Genomic DNA, 18,246 nt, shown 5'->3' with positions numbered 1-18,246 from the left:
AATTTTAGGAAATACTAGCCCGTCGACATGTACTAACATGTCACGCAAAATACCAACTAGTTGAGTAACAGATTAGTCAATCAGAGTGAGAGTCGTGTTACTCAGTGTGATCTCACCCACTTTCAAGTCCTTTACTATTTTTAGTAGCATGACATTTATGCTCGATCCAAGATCACATAGAGCACGTGAAATATTCACCTCACCGATATTGCAAGAAATATTAAATTTACCCGGATCTTTTAATTTTGGTGGAAAAGCCTAAGATATTACCACTTCATCCTTTTCGGTGATATTTACATGCTCCTTGACCGTGTTCTCTTTCGTCCCTTTAGTATTGCCTTCATAAATTTTACAAATTTAGGCCTGAGTTCTAAAATTTCATGGAACGAAATACTTACATGGAGAGTAGCTAGCATTTCCTGGAACTTTGCAAACATCACTACTTCATCCTCTTGAACCGTTTCTTCTTAATTATAGGGAATGATGGTTTAATATAATCTGGTAAAGAAGGATTTGGTTCAGTCAGAATTTGTGTCTTTGTTCTCTTCCAAGGAGAATTTTTATCATCAAGAGTGACTCCTCTTTCCTCTTTTTTCTCTTGATTTCCACTATCTTCTTTTTCAAGCACACCTTCTTTAACTATCTCATCTTTACCCTGCTCAATAATTACCCATAAACTTGTATCAACAACTTTGCATGTTTCATTTTTAGGATTGTCTACGGTGTTACCGGTGAATCTTTCATTTGATCTTGGCAAAGTAGCTATTTGCCTAGATAATTGGGCAATCTTCATCTCCATATTTTTTATAGACGCATCCCGGTTCCTACTCATTTCCCCATGGTTCTTATTTATCTTATCAAAGCTACTTTGAGTGGCCTTAATGAAATTTTGCAAAGTCTCTTCTAACTGAGATGGCTTCCTTTGAAACGGATCTTGTTGGCTTTGTTGCATCCCTTGGTAGGCATTGGAATTCTGATTATTGCTCCAATGGAAATTTGGATGATCTTTCCAACCTGGATTGTATATGTTGGAATAAGGGTTGTTATTTTGAAAATTTGCAAACTTAACTTCCTCACTTGTCCTTTCCAACGAACACCTTTCATTTGCATGATCGCCTCCATAGAAATCACAACTAAGTGCTCGTACCTGGCTCACGTTAGCTCTACCTAATCTTCTTTCAATTATCTTTTTATTCAACAATTCAATTTAAGCTAAAAGAGCAGTATGAGTATCAAGAGGTAATATACCTTTAGGTGTGCCAATAGTTTCAAGCTTGACCGACCTCTCACTTTTCCAACGGTACTCATTCATACATATCTTCCCAATGAGGTATTTTACTTACAGCTCGGTCATTTGACAGATAGTACCTCTCACGGAAGCATCCAACAACATACGAGTTTGACTCTTGAGACCTTTGATGAAGCTTTGCGTCTGCTCCATATTATTCATGTTGCGATTTAGGCATCTGTGCTACAAAATTTTAAATCTTTCCCAAGCGTCATAAAGTGACTAAATTTCCTACTGCTCAAAATTAATAATTTCTGCTCGACACTTGGTAAACTAAGTAGTAGTAAAAAATATTTCAATGAATTTATCCTCCAATTCCTTCCAAGTCCGAATTGTTACATTCGGAAGGCAAAGCAACCAATCTTTCGCCCTTCCAATTAATGAGAACCCAAACAACCTCAATTTAACATGGTCTTCAATGGCATCAGTAGGTTTGCACATTGGAGTTGTTTCATAAAAGCGTGCAAGATGCGTCCATGAGTCTCTAATTGTGTTCCCGTCGAACGGATTTTCTCTTAAACCAGAAAGTACATAATTTTTAATATCAAAATTGGCAGGGTCTACCGGTACAAACCTCCTAGAAATTTGTCCTTCATAAGCTCATTTACAGTAGTCCACCATAATGAGGGGTTGTGTAGCTGCCATGACTTCTTCTTCTGAGTTAGAAGAACTTGATAATAAAAAGATTAAATCCACATGGACTGCCAAAAACTTGATGACTTCTCGACAAGTGTACCGATACTGTCGAAGTAATAAAAAGATCAAATCCTCATAAACTGCCTCCAAGCAAGACAAAATGTGTGCAATTTGGAAAAAACTAGTAAAACGGGGGGGGGGGGGGGGGGTCAAGTTTTAGTGCAAAAAGTAAATAAACGCATAAACAATGTCACGAAAGAGGCCAGGTTGTTTTGAAGAATCACCTATTACTCTCTCGTTGATGTTTGATACCCTATATGAATCATTTAATCATTATAACCTCAAGGCGCATTAACAAAACCGTTATAGCTTATCCCTCACAAAATAACTCACTAACCACTACCATGAGCTTTTTATTCGTAGTCTGCCAACGTAAGCAGGGTTAGGCGGTGCATATAACGTTAATTATCTATGCCACCACTTGGGGTCTCCTATCCCTATTCAACCAGCGTAAGTACAACAATTACCCTAGGTCCAACACATCGATTGATAGTCAATATTCCCTATGTGCCCAAAATCAGATTAAAAGAGTATCTCACATGAAAATCATTATGAACAAGAAGAAATTGAATTAAATTATAGAACAATAGATTCATACAGTGGTCAAATCAACATAGAATCCAACAATTGAGAAACAGGTTCATCATAACATAACCTAACCTAGAAAAATTTAGCTGCTCAGAGTATAATTAAAAATACCATAATTCATAAACAATGATAACATAAGAAGTCCCTTAAAGAGATGACCTCCAATGGCTTCAAATGATCCAAAAATTACCACGTGTGCTCTCTAACTCGTGCTTCAATCTCCCAAAATGGACCAGAAGGCGTCAGAAAAAGGCCCAGAAAAGTGACCATCATGTGCACGATACCCGGCATCGCATGCACGATGCAAATTTTTATTCCCTATCGTGTGCGCGATGTTGCACGGTGGTTGATGTGATTATTTCTGAAGCTTCACTCTTTTTTTCTCTTTTTTCACCAAATTTTCACTAAGTCCACAATTTGTATACTTAGCTATTTTCCCTTGATTCTTTGGTCATTCTTCCTCAATTTTTCTCAACTTTCACTTGTTTTGCTCCAATTCTTTGACTAAATATATGCAATGACAGACTGTCATCAACAATCCATGAATAGGTATTTGACCTACTCAAGTATATTTTCACCGAAAGATATACGGTCAATGGCCAAAAGCTTATGTTATCTAAAAATCAGAGAATCTGGTTGAAGTAAGGAAAGATCGTTGCAATCACAACGATTGATGCAACATAAGTAGTTCTGGACGATAATCTAAGAAAACTTAGTTCAAAAGATGGCAATAATGGAAGTTTTAAGTTATATATGTGATTCATAAAGTCACTGTCGAAGAATCTAAAGTGTAACCAACTCTCAGCATTGCCAAATTTTGGCTGGAAGTATACCTGATATGGACCAACTAGGTGAATCACAATATAAGAATTAGTGAAGTTCACAAGCCATTGAAACCTTGAGGATCTAAATCCTGTTAAAAGCTTTCCTAGTGTATTATCACCAAATGCGGCGTATCCGACATATCCCTAACAGAGGTAAAAGAATGTTGTGATAGAGACTGATATGGTTGCGTCCTTTTTCATGGTTTTGGATGACACAAATATAGCTTCAAATTTTTTAGCAGCACCATTTATTGGATCACTAGAAGCATTTGTGACTGAGATCTTCAGTATACTGCACATGGAAAGAGGACAAAAAAGATCTAACCTTGTTAGAGCATTTGAATATGGGACTGGCTATCTTTGACCAAATCAATTCAGTATTTTCCTTTTTCCTTCTCAATGCCCATTCCACACATGATTTGAGGAACATTGACCGGATGGCAAGAATATTGTTCCCGTTATGTGTAAGAAGATTCCACGAGAAATTTGAGTCTATTGGGCTGATTGATCGCTCGACTGTGTGAGTCGAGAATGGGATACAAACTGCAAGTGCACAGTTCTATCGCGTAGTTTTAAAAGATATCGATCCCACAGGGACTTATGAATCGATATACCGTTATCTAAGGTTACTACGTAAATCTAAGGTGAAAATGTTTGATTGTTTGGGGAAAAACTAAGAGCTAAACTAAGATCTAGATTAAATATTAATAAAACGGATATCGGTATGTAGTTCGTCAAAACTAGGGAATCAAGTCTTTGTCGGTTTCTTGGTTTTAAAATAAATCGTTTCGGTTAACTTTATTGGTTAAAGGTTTTATCTCAAACTCTCGCTCTGTTGAATAAACCATGATTTTATATTAATGTAGCTGTCACTTATAATTAAGTCAAAAACCATATTTTGAAAGCAATAAAGTTGCAGAAACTCTTTTTAAGAAAATACTAACCGTTTTAAACACCCTTATCTCAAACTCTCGCTCTGTTGACTTAGGTTATATAATTAAATCCAAATGCTTAACTCTCGTCCTCACATTCAATCTTTAAAAATACTTTTTGGAAAAGATCAGAATTTAATTAACTCTAAAACTTGCTCTCGCCCTGATCTAGAATTAATGCCTAACTTACACTGTCCAGTTAAAACCTCAAACTCTCGCTCTATTGATTTTAACTTCTTTATGTCCTTTACTTTTGTAAAAAATCTTGTTATTAAACCTGTAAGTTGAGACCGTAAAAAGATTGATTTTAATTTTAAGTTTAGATAGACCGACTCAGTCTTGATCCCTTATTCTACTTACTTTACATACCGATACCTAGGCGAATTAGCCAGACATGCTAAATAAACAAGAATACATATCATGCATAAACAGACTCATTCCAGGCAGATAATATAGATAAATAATAAAACAAAATATTAAATAATGATTAAAGAACCTGAATGCGTAATACAATAGTCTTGAACACTCCACCACAAGCCGGTAGGATTTGTTCTTGGATTCTTCAATTAAACAATAAATTAAGCCAAGGAAATAAAACTAGAATCTAACGTAAGGTTAGATCCGATAAAAAGTTGCACAATAGTTTCCGGTGTAGAAACTATTATGCGAAAAATATCTAAATGCTAAAAAGGGAAAGGTAAATTGCAAGGGAAAAAGAATGTAGAACTTGCAAAAGAAATAAATAAAATAAAATAAACAATGTTAAGTGCTGGAAAAGAAAAATAGGCAAAAAGCGTGAAAAGAAAAATGGGCAGAGCTTCGGCAATATGAGCGTGGAAAAACCGAGGAGCTGGAACTTCCCAACTAGCTGCTATTTATACAGCTGCTGGTGTAACTGCTTTCCAAGGGTTTCCGTATGCGCGGTCTTTTCGTTCCGAGGGTTAAGCGTGCGTGGAAATAGCTTTCAACGTGGTCAGTTGAGTTCCTAGCGCCAAAAATATAGGGGGAATGGTGTGACGTCCGTCACACCATGTGTGACGCCCGTCACAAGAGTGTGCTTAGTGTGACGCTCGTCACAACCTTTGTGACGCCCGTCACAGGCATAACGTGCGCTTTCTTTGGGCTGGGCTTGGTCTTTGTTATTTGTTTCCTTTTTATTCCTTTTTACACCTCCTTTTCTTCCCTTTTTCACTTTTGCTTCAAAATGGATGCCTGACATAAATAGAAAGGAAAATACCGCATAATATCTGATAAAATGAGATAAATTAAAGTAAATGATAATATAATCTAATTGAATTAAGTCCTAAATGTGATATAATTTCATGTTATCAAACTCCCCCATACTTAGATCTTTGCTTGTCCTCAAGCAAAATACAATATAGAAATCGTTTTAAAATTTTAGCCAGATGAAATTTCAAAACACACATTAATTCGTAATAGGTTGCAAGTGGATTTTGTTTAGAAGCAACTTGAGTTAAATCTTGATATCAACAACTACCGTCACAACCTAGACAACCCTGCCTTGTGCAAATCAGTTCAAGTACCCTATTATAGCTATCCTAGTTCCTTTACTCTTATTTCACCCGTTTTCATTCTAGCGAAATCACATTAAGCCCTTTATCTTTTCGCGCACATAGTGGAGTAACCGGTTAGTGATTATGATCCGCTTTTAGCTAGAAGTTCTGGTACATAAGTCGGATAACTTCGTTATTCAGTCCATTGCAAATTGTGGGGGATCGAACCGTAGTCCGCCCTACCGAGTTCAGTACCAGATACCTACTGAACCAACTCATAATGGATTTTTCATATTGTGTTTTTGCATGATCTGCAACCTTTAGATTAAATGATCTGGTAAGGATCACCTAATTTAATCAGTGCATTTCTTGATATATTCATATATTTTATGTTACTTTGGGGATCATTCACTTATATTCATCGGCTCTCCACGTAGTTTGCTATTAAGATGGTGCTGACTTCTCGTATAAACTACTCGGGGTTACTATAAAACTAAAAGTTCAAGGGATTGGTATAATAGGTACTTATCCTGATCTAACATGTTGAGGTTCTCAGAGCGTTGTTATGGTAATGATTTTTTGTCTTGATTTCACTCAAGTTTTATGAGGTAAGCAACCTTTATACTTATTGGGTGTGTTAAAAATTTTTTTTTTTTTTTGTTATGGCTCAAGAAAATTGAGGGAATAGATAATAGAAATTTTCACACTCGGACTTAACTTAAAATTTTTCTATATTATAATAAATTTTTTTTTTTTTTTTTTTTGTTTTTTTTTTTTTGTTTTTTTTTTTTTTTTATAATGATTAAAGGGAAATAACAATGAAAGGGAAAATAACATACTTGAAAAATGGAAATAGGAAGAACAAGTTTCCCCCCCCCCCCCATACTTAAATTAAACATTGTCCCCAATGTTTTAAGGAAATGAAATACAATATGGAAAGGAAAAAGAAACTACAACTAAGGTTGTCTTCCGCCTCTGGTTCTTGGACCTGGTGATCTCTGGCGTAAGTCTAAGTTGTCGAACCTGCTGAACAACTCAGTAAACCGCTGGTCGGTTATGGCATTCCTAGCATCCTGTTGCTGTTGCATTTGATGCATCATCTGCAGCATTTCGACATTCTGTGCCTGCATGCCATCGATAGCATCCATAATATCGTCGTTGGTTGCAGGCCTTCTTCGTCGACGACGTTGGGAGGATGGGCCAGTTGTATTGCCGGAAGGGTTGAGCGGGACTGACTGTTGTGTAGGCGGATGATCACCTTGTTCCATTTCTTCAAACTCATCTGTTTGCGGGTTTGTTTGTGAAGGCTCGGTGGTTTCGGGAGCGTTTAGATCGTAGAGGTGGCGGTCGGGGTTTGTGACATCAGTGAGGGCAGTATTTGGTAGAACAACGCTTGGGACTGCCTGGTTGTTCACCATAAGATAATATCCTCCGCCTACTCTGTTCTTAATCAAGCGGCTGGATCGACAGTAGCTGGTATCCATAGATAGGGGAGATAGGGATTCTAAAGTTTGGAGTTTATCCCCTAGGTTTAGGCCAAGTGCGATGGTGGTTATTAATCCACCAATTATAAAAGGTTGCCTGCCTCTAGCACATAAGGTGCGGATATGATGAAAGAGAAAGGAGGCGGCGTTTACCTGAGTATCTGGTTCGAAGACGCACTGGAGGAAAAATAGTTCCTTTGAGTTGACCTTGCTGTTGTTTGGCCTTCCAAAAATTGTGTTTTGCAAGATGCGGATAAAGTACCGGATAGTGGGGTTATGTATATGGGAGAGAAGGAGCTCTTCCCAGTTGTAGGTATCTATACCGGAAATTTTCTTAAAAAGGCCGAAAACACCAACTGTGTTCCAGTTTGAGGTTGGAGGGATTCTGGCATGCAGCAGACCTTCTGTGGGAAATTGTAGCATGGTACTCAATTGGTTCTGGGTTAGAGAGTACTCGGTGTTAAACATACGGAAGGTTGCCGTACCGGTTAGAAATTCGTCTTCACCGGCGGGGGTGGTGTAGTCGTAGGAACTTAAGAATTCTAAGGTTAGGGATGGGTAGGTGGGTTGGTTATGAGTGCAAAGGAAGGTTAAGTTGGCTTGACGGAGCATCCATTCGATACCTTGGAGTAAGCCTAATTGTTGTAAACAAGGTAAATCGGGGTACCTGGTGGAAACGACGCCTCGCTGTTGGAAACGCTCGAATTGCTCCCTCTGATAATTGTCATCTACGGATCGGAAGATGATATTTCCGAAATTTTGATTTCCCGCCATTGTGATGAATTTTTGAAGGGATGATTTGGAAACAAAAAGAAGTGTATTTGATAGGAGATAATTGTTTTGTGGTGAATGAAGGAAGGTTTGGTGGGTATTTATAGGAGAAGAATTTGGAAGGTGAAAAGAAAAAGTGGTTGAAAAGTAATTAAGTGTGGTTAAATGAAAAATGAATGGGGAAGGTAAAAAGTTAAAGGTGTAACGTTCGTCTCTAACGGCTCCTTAACGTTCACTAGTCTGAGGAGTGTTACGCTCGTCACAGGGGTGTGACGCTCGTAACAGGCACTAAGCGTGTCGTCCGTTATGGATAGTGTGACGCTCGTCACACATTCCTTTTTGGAAAGGCTTAGTGGCGCTTCACAGAATTACTTGTAGCGTATTTTAATGTTTTGTTTTGCTTATGATCACATTAGTCTGCAAATTAATTTATTGTGCACGCTTAATCTGCTTTGTATAGTAATAATTCATAGGTAGCAACAGTAGAGCATAATAGCTTTTGCATAATAAAATTAACTAAACAGCTTCAATAAAAAATGATCATAATGTAATACAGGAAAGGAAAACAATGAAATGAAATAGAAATAAACATGAATTCAAATAACATTAATGAAAAATCTAATTTAAAACTAAATAACTTAGGAAAATAACTAAACTCTATCCATCTGTACGATCTCTGGCCGGTGGAGCAAAAGAGTTAACATGATGTAGCAACTCGTGAAACTGATTCGTCATACTGCTCATGTATCCTAGGACTTCGTCTCTCATGTTAGTAAATTCTCCTCTGAGGGCGTCTTGTTCTGACATCAAAGCTTCAATGGCGGTGTTATAATCAGTTCCGGGCATATGATGTCGGAGGTCAGGTATGGCTGATTCTTCGGTCGGAACAGGCTGAGGAGGGGGATCAATATCATGATAGCCGGATGGTGTCTGAGGGTCAGATTCAGCATGAGATATCTGGTCAACATAATTCTCATAGTCATCACAAATCTCATAATCCTGGATGGATTCAGTGGATCCAGCAGGAGTTGGGGTTTCATTCAGGTTATAGAGCCAGTTCCTTTGGTTATGAACACTAGTCCTAGGATCGGGCATGGTGAATAGGCAGAGAACCTGGTTATCAATAATAAGCTCAAACTCATCAGACCCTATGTTTGCTATAAACATAGTGTTGAAGAGGAAAGGTATACTCATAGTAGTAATGCCACAAAAAGGGCTAAGGTCAAGCATAGGCTGACGTAATCCAATAGCATTACCTATCATAGTTATCAAACCGCCTATTCTAATGGGTGCTCGCTCATCCTGGATAAGGTGGTCCAAATTAGCTAACATAAAAGTAGCACCGTTTACTGGACGGTTCTGGGAAGCACAGAATATGATGAAGAGTTCATCACGTGAAACTGAAGTACTATTTGGCTTCTTCCCAAATAAAGTGTGGGTCAGGATCTTATGGAAATAGCGAAAAGCCGGGTTATGTATGTTTCCAGAGAGAAACTCATGTTCTTCGGGCTCATCATTTCCAGTCAGCTTACCCCAAAAGTGTTCAAGCTCTCTATATTCAAAAAGTTCTTCCTGGCTTACAGTGAATGTATCAAAGGAGGTAGGAAAACCCAAAAGGTTGGTAAAGTCTCTAATATTAAATTGGTACTCCATATTGAACATTCTGAACTGGATAAAACCTCTGCTAATTCCTTTTCCATGGCTGGGTAGATAGATTAATGAACTAAGGAATTCTAGTGTGAGTCTCCGGTAGGTGGTGAAATGTCTCAGGATAGGGGAGGTCTCCCATCCTATCTGATTCAGCAAATACAGGACACTCTGTCTCAGTCCAAGGGCAGTCATAGCCCAATCATCAGCATATAAACTAGGTAGCATCTCTCTAGCGGCTAGTTCTTCAAACTTTTGTTTCTGAGCCATTCCTCTGAACTTGATACCCATACGATCAATATGTCCCATCTGGTTAGTGTTAGCTAGAGAAAAGAAAACATGAGTTTAAGTCAGGATTTGGCCAAATGCCGAAAGAAGAAAAAATTATTATTATTATTTATATATATATATTTTTTTATTTTTTTTTGAATAAATCAAGAATGAATACTAAACAGAAATTAAAAGAATAATTAAGAAAGAAATAGGGGAATGATAATAATAGAATAATAAAATAACAAATTAGTTTGTGGGTTGTCTCCCACTAAGCGCTTTGTTTAAATGTCGCAAGCTCGACAAAGAAACTGTTAAATATAATCTATAGATCCTGGGGGCGTTTCGTCTAAGTGTAGGATTTGCGAATCCTCGTTGGTTTCCGCATAGTGATAGTGTTTCAGACGTTGCCCGTTTACGGTGAACGGTTCTGTAGATTGTCCTTTTATTTCTACCGCTCCACTGGGAAAGACTTTAGTGATATGAAAAGGCCCTGACCATCTGGATCGTAGTTTTCCCGGGAATAACTTTAGTCTAGAGTTAAATAAAAGTACTGCGTCGCCTTGCTTGAAGATTTTCCTTGATATACGCTTGTCATGCCATTGTTTTGTTCTTTCTTTATAGATTCTGGCATTTTCATAGGCGTCTCTTCTGAGTTCCTCTAATTCGTTTATGTCAAGGATTCTCTTTTCACCGGCGGCTTTATAATTCAAATTTAGATTTCTAATAGCCCAATAGGCTTTATGTTCTAATTCTACCGGGAGGTGACAGGATTTTCCATAAATGAGCTTAAATGGGGTCGTCCCGATGGGGGTTTTATAAGCAGTTCGGTATGCCCACAAAGCTTCTGGTAATTTCAATGACCAATCTTTCCTTGAAGTGGCTACCGTTTTTTCTAGTATTTGCTTGATTTCTCTGTTAGATACTTCCACTTGTCCACTGGTTTGAGGGTGGTAAGGTGTAGCTATCCTATGTCTTACTCCGTATTTAAATAGTAGTTTTTCGAGTACCTTGGATATAAAGTGCGATCCACCATCACTGACTACTATTCTTGGGATGCCAAATCTCGGAAATATTATATTCTTAAAGAGTCTAGTTACTACTCGGGTGTCATTTGTTGGAGAAGCTACAGCTTCGATCCATTTTGATACGTAGTCAACTGCCACGAGTATGTATTTGTTACCGAAAGAGGATGGAAAAGGTCCCATGAAGTCTATCCCCCACACGTCAAAAATCTCTACTTCCAAAATACCTTTTTGTGGCATCTCGTCACGTCTAGATATGTTTCCCGTGCGTTGACATCTGTCACACTCCTTAATAGCCGCATGTACGTCCTTCCATATAGTTGGCCAATAAAAGCCAGCTTGTAGGATTTTAGAGCAGGTCTTGGATGTACTTGTGTGTCCACCATAAGGAGCGGAGTGACAGTGTTGGATTATATTTTCTACCTCTTCTTCGGGTATACATCAACGGAAAATACCATCGGGGCCTCTTTTGAAAAGTAAGGGATCATCCCAGTAGTAGTGTTTTATGTCGTGGAAGAATCGTTTCTTCTGCTGGTAAGATAAAGTAGGTGGAACTATTCCGGCAGCTAAATAATTGACTAGATCAGCGTACCATGGTGTGACGGATATAGCTAAGGTGGTTTCTACTTGCATGTCGGAGTTGTTCTCTTCCAAAGTAGCTATGAGTTTATCATACGAGAAATCATCATTAATTGATGTTCTTTCCGGTTCAAGGTTCTCAAGTCTAGAGAGGTGGTCTGCTACTACGTTTTCAGTTCCTTTCTTGTCCTTGATTTCTAAGTCGAATTCTTGTAGCAACAAGATCCATCTTAGGAGTCTAGGTTTAGCATCCTTTTTTGTTAGAAGGTACCTGATAGCAGCGTGATCAGTGTAGACTATTATTTTGGCTCCTACCAAGTAAGAACGAAATTTATCTAGTGCAAATACCACTGCTAGGAGTTCTTTCTCGGTAGTGGCGTAATTCATTTGCGCTTCATCCAGGGTTCTGCTTGCGTAATATATAACGTGAAGCTTTTTATCCTTCCTTTGTCCTAAAACAGCACCTACAGCATAATCACTGGCATCGCACATTATTTCGAATGGTTCATTCCAGTCTGGTGTCTGCATAATGGGTGCTGAGATCAATGCTTGTTTAAGAGTTTGAAATGCTTTTAAACAGTTATCGTCGAATATGAATTCAGCATCTTTCATCAATAGTCCGGTTAGAGGTTTAGTTATCTTAGAGAAGTCTTTGATGAATCGTCGGTAAAAACCGGCGTGTCCTAAAAAGCTTCGTACTTCTCTCACGGTTCTTGGGGGTTGAAGATTTTCGATTACCTCTATTTTGGCTTTGTCTACTTCAATTCCTCTGTTCGAGATGATGTGTCCTAAAACAATTCCTTCTTGTACCATAAAGTGGCACTTTTCCCAATTAAGTACTAAGTTTACTTTTACACATCGCTCAAGAACTCTTTCCAGGTTTTCAAGGCATTCTTCGAAACTTTGTCCGTATACAGAAAAGTCATCCATAAATACTTCCATGATGTTTTCGAGAAAGTCGGCGAATATTGCCATCATGCATCTTTGAAAAGTTGCAGGGGCATTACACAGACCAAACGGCATTCGTCTATAAGCGAAGGTACCAAAAGGGCATGTGAACGTTGTCTTTTCTTGGTCATCAGGGTGAATTGGTATTTGAAAGAAGCCTGAATAACCGTCTAAATAACAGAAATGTGAATGTTTAGCTAATCGTTCTAACATTTGGTCAATGAATGGTAAAGGGAAATGATCTTTTCGGGTTGCTTTGTTTAGTTTCCTATAATCAATGCACATTCTCCATCCCGATTCGATTCGTTTAGTTATAGTTTCTCCTTTTTCGTTTTCAATAACGGTTATGCCTCCTTTCTTTGGTACAACGTGTACAGGACTAACCCATTTGCTATCAGATATAGGATATATAATACCTGCTTCCAATAACTTGGTTATTTCTTTCTTTACTACCTCACTTAGGATCGGATTTAGTCTTCTCTGGTGTTCCCTAGAGGTTTTACAATCTTCTTCTAACATGATGCGGTGCATACAAATAGAAGGGCTTATTCCTTTAAGATCGGTGATGTGGTATCCTAGTGCGGTGGGGTATTTCCTTAAGATATGTAAGAGTTTTTCTGTTTCGAGTCTTCCTAGATCTGCATTAACTATCACAGGTCGTTCAAGTTCTAAGTCTAGGAATTCATATCTCAGATTTTTGGGAAGTGTTTTCAAATCAGGGGTTGGTTTGTTAAGACACTGCGTAGGGTCCGGTGTTATTGCTAAGCATTGTTTAGATTTGTCCTCTAAAAGATAGTCTGATGATTTGTCTTCTCCTAACTCTGCTTCTTTTATGCATTCATCGATGATATCCATGAAGTAACATGTATCTTCTATTGCAGGTGCTTTCAAGAATTGGGAAAGAATGAATTCAATTTTCTCTTCACCTACTTCGAAGGTGAGTCGTCCTCGTTTTACGTCTATGATTGCACCGGCAGTTGCTAAGAACGGTCTTCCTAGTATAATAGGTGTAATATCATCTTCTCTAATGTCCATAATTGTAAAGTCAGTGGGAATGTAAAACTGACCTATGCGTACGGGAACGTTTTCAAGGATTCCTACAGGATATTTGATGGAACGATCTGCTAGTTGCACGGACATTTTGGTCGGTCTTAATTCTCCCATTTCCAGTTTCTTACATATGGATAAAGGCATAACGCTAATTCCGGCTCCTAAATCGCACAAAGCTTTGTCGATGACAAATTTTCCTATGTGACAGGGTATAGAGAAACTACCCGGATCCTTGAGTTTAGGTGGCATGTTTTGGATTATAGCGCTACATTCGGCAGGGAGTGTAACGGTTTCGCTATCCTCAAGTTTCCTCTTATTAGAAAGAATTTCTTTTAAGAATTTAGCATATGAGGGCATCTGCGTAATAGCTTCGGTGAACGGAATTGTAACGTTTAATTGTTTAAGGAGATCAACAAATTTTCTAAATTGGCTCGCATCTTTGGTTTTAACAAGCCTTTGAGGGTAAGGTATAGGTGGTTTGTAAGGTGGTGGAGGTACATAAGGTTCCTTCTTTTCTAGGGTTTCCTTATTACTCTCTTCCTTTTCCTTAGGTTCACTTTCCTCAGTTGATTTCTTGGGGTTTTGGTTTTCTATCCTTGGATCAGACGGTCCTTCCACTTCCGTTCCACTTCTTAATATAATTGCATGAGCTTGGCTTCTCGGATTAGGTTGGGGCTGTCCAGGGAATGTACCAGTTGGGGCAGCAGTAGGTGCTTGTTGTTGAGCTACTTGTGATATTTGTGTTTCCAGCATTTTGTTATGGGTAGCCAAGGCATCTACTTTGCTTGCTAGTTGTTTAAGTTGTTCGCCAGTATGTATGTTCTGGTTTAAGAAATCTTTATTGGTTTGTTGTTGGGAAGCTATAAAGTTTTCCATCATGATTTCCAAGTTGGATTTTCTAGGGGTATTATTGTTAGGTATGGATGGATTCGGTTTCTGATATCCCGGAGGTATAGATGGGGCTTGATTTGGAGACTGTCCAGGTGCGTATAAAGCATTATTACTCTTATATGAAAAGTTTGGATGGTTCTTCCAATTTGGGTTATAGGTATTCGAATAGGGGCTTCCTTGAGCATAGTTTACTTGCTCTGCTTGGATTCCAGTCAAGAGTTGACATTCCGCAGGAGTGTGGCCTTGGATTCCACAGACCTCGCAATTCTGAGTTATAGCAACCACGGCGGCTGGAGGTGATACGTTTAAACTTTCAATTTTCTGGACCAAAGCATCCACTTTTGCATTAACGTGATCAAGGTTACTTATCTCGTACATGCCAGTTTTCGGTTGAGGTTTTTCCACCGTTGTTCGTTCGGTTCCCCACTGATAGTGGTTTTGGGCCATGCTCTCGATAAGCTGGTAAGCATCAGCATAAGGTTTGTTCATTAGTGCACCACCTGCAGCGGCGTCTATTGTTAACCTTGTGTTGTATAAGAGACCATTATAAAATGTGTGAATTACTAACCAGTCTTCCAAACCATGGTGTGGGCAAAGCCTCATCATGTCTTTGTATCTTTCCCATGCTTCGAAAAGGGACTCGTTGTCTTTCTGTTTAAATCCGTTTATCTGGGCTCTTAACATAGCTGTTTTGCTTGGCGGAAAATATCGGGCAAGAAAAACTTTCTTCAACTCGTTCCATGTGGTGACTGAGTTGGAAGGAAGTGATTGAAGCCATCTTCTAGCGCTGTCTCTTAATGAGAAAGGAAAAAGACGAAGTCGAATTGCCTCTGAAGTGACACCATTAGCTTTAACAGTATCAGCGTATTGAACAAATACGGATAAATGAAGGTTTGGATCTTCGGTAAGATTTCCAGAGAATTGGTTCTGTTGCACAGCCTGCAACAGCGAAGGTTTGAGTTCGAAGTTGTTTGCTTCGATTGCGGGCGGAGCAATACTTGAATGCGGTTCATCTTGCGATGGAGCGGCGTAATCTCTAAGAGCACGAGCTGGTTCTGCCATCTCGGTTAAAGAAGGAAGATCTTTGAGATCAGGAAAGTCTATAGGAGGGAGATTGTTCGCAGCACGATATTCCCGAATTCGTCGTAAGACTCGGAGATATAGTTCGATATCGTTGATTCGTAAATAGAGCGGTTCGCCTTGTGAGCGAGTGCGTGGCATACAAATCAACGAAAGAAAGAATAGAAGAAAAAGAAACCTTAGTCTCTACAGCGTAACGGAAGAGTTACGATATCGATTAAATAAAAGTCCCCGGCAACGGCGCCAAAAACTTGATCGCTCGACTGTGTGAGTCGAGAATGGGATACAAACTGCAAGTGCACAGTTCTATCGCGTAGTTTTAAAAGATATCGATCCCACAGGGACTTATGAATCGATATACCGTTATCTAAGGTTACTACGTAAATCTAAGGTGAAAATGTTTGATTGTTTGGGGAAAAACTAAGAGCTAAACTAAGATCTAGATTAAATATTAATAAAACGGATATCGGTATGTAGTTCGTCAAAACTAGGGAATCAAGTCTTTGTCGGTTTCTTGGTTTTAAAATAAATCGTTTCGGTTAACTTTATTGGTTAAAGGTTTTATCTCAAACTCTCGCTCTGTTGAATAAACCATGATTTTATATTAATGTAGCTGTCACTTATAATTAAGTCAAAAACCATATTTTGAAAGCAATAAAGTTGCAGAAACTCTTTTTAAGAAAATACTGACCGTTTTAAACACCCTTATCTCAAACTCTCGCTCTGTTGACTTAGGTTATATAATTAAATCCAAATGCTTAACTCTCGTCCTCACATTCAATCTTTAAAAATACTTTTTGGAAAAGATCAGAATTTAATTAACTCTAAAACTTGCTCTCGCCCTGATCTAGAATTAATGCCTAACTTACACTGTCCAGTTAAAACCTCAAACTCTCGCTCTATTGATTTTAACTTCTTTATGTCCTTTACTTTTGTAAAAAATCTTGTTATTAAACCTGTAAGTTGAGACCGTAAAAAGATTGATTTTAATTTTAAGTTTAGATACACCGACTCAGTCTTGATCCCTTATTCTACTTACTTTACATACCGATACCTAGGCGAATTAGCCAGACATGCTAAATAAACAAGAATACATATCATGCATAAACAGACTCATTCCAGGCAGATAATATAGATAAATAATAAAACAAAATATTAAATAATGATTAAAGAACCTGAATGCGTAATACAATAGTCTTGAACACTCCACCACAAGCCGGTAGGATTTGTTCTTGGATTCTTCAATTAAACAATAAATTAAGCCAAGGAAATAAAACTAGAATCTAACGTAAGGTTAGATCCGATAAAAAGTTGCACAATAGTTTCCGGTGTAGAAACTATTATGCGAAAAATATCTAAATGCTAAAAAGGGAAAGGTAAATTGCAAGGGAAAAAGAATGTAGAACTTGCAAAAGAAATAAATAAAATAAAATAAACAATGTTAAGTGCTGGAAAAGAAAAATAGGCAAAAAGCGTGAAAAGAAAAATGGGCAGAGCTTCGGCAATATGAGCGTGGAAAAACCGAGGAGCTGGAACTTCCCAATTAGCTGCTATTTATACAGCTGCTGGTGTAACTGCTTTCCAAGGGTTTCCGTATGCGCGGTCTTTTCGTTCCGAGGGTTAAGCGTGCGTGGAAATAGCTTTCAACGTGGTCAGTTGAGTTCCTAGCGCCAAAAATATAGGGGGAATGGTGTGACGTCCGTCACACCATGTGTGACGCTCGTCACAAGAGTGTGCTTAGTGTGACGCTCGTCACAACCTTTGTGACGCCCGTCACAGGCATAACGTGCGCTTTCTTTGGGCTGGGTTTGGTCTTTGTTATTTGTTTCCTTTTTATTCCTTTTTACACCTCCTTTTCTTCCCTTTTTCACTTTTGCTTCAAAATGGATGCCTGACATAAATAGAAAGGAAAATACCGCATAATATCTGATAAAATGAGATAAATTAAAGTAAATGATAATATAATCTAATTGAATTAAGTCCTAAAATGTGATATAATTTCATGTTATCACTGATACGTAATACTTGCCCACTCAACACATTCACAGAAAGTAGAACTTCACAGTTGTGCCATATGGATGATATGATCATCGTGCCTTTTCCTGAAAGCCAAGTATTATTATGGATAGTTGTATAATAAGGCCCAGGGAAACAACCATCTTCAGCATACATTACAACATGAATGATGTCGTAAATTTTGGCAGATTGGTACTGTTTTCTATCAGTTGGCCAATCAATCCTATGAAGTGAATTTATAGCATTATGCACTCCAGAATCTACAACACTTTTTCATATAAAAATACAAGAAACTCTACATTTGGATTGAATATCATAAAAAGAGCATTACTTACCGTTGGAGTTAGATTTAGTGCATGCAATTCTTTAGTTGGGTAAAATGACTCACTAGTGTGCTGGTTTCTCAAATTTTGACTCATGATGTGGTGCTCTAACCACATATAATTCACAAGGCCTATTAGAGTAGTACTTCATACCAAGATTTCTTGCCTCAGATGACCACCACACAAAAATAAGACACAATTTCGAGCTTTCGATAAATGGAGCCCACACAATTTGGCCAACACTCAAAGATCTGTCAATTCCTTTAACAACTTGTACCTCTCCACTGCATAAATACTATTGTCATACCCCAAATTTACCC

The 18,246-nt window shown here is 38.3% G+C and overlaps 1 pseudogene; it reads left to right on the top strand.

Moving 5' to 3' along the window:
* Nucleotides 1–15,084: 15,084 nt before the first annotated feature.
* Nucleotides 15,085–15,184, top strand: LOC127076981 (uncharacterized; annotated as a pseudogene).
* Nucleotides 15,185–18,246: the final 3,062 nt, after the last annotated feature.

Source organism: Lathyrus oleraceus, chromosome 4 (genome assembly GCF_024323335.1).
Source record: "Lathyrus oleraceus cultivar Zhongwan6 chromosome 4, CAAS_Psat_ZW6_1.0, whole genome shotgun sequence".
Taxonomy (NCBI): Eukaryota; Viridiplantae; Streptophyta; class Magnoliopsida; order Fabales; family Fabaceae; genus Lathyrus; species Lathyrus oleraceus.
The sequence above is the reverse complement of the archived record's forward strand: the minus strand, read 5'-3'. Positions and strand labels throughout refer to the sequence as shown.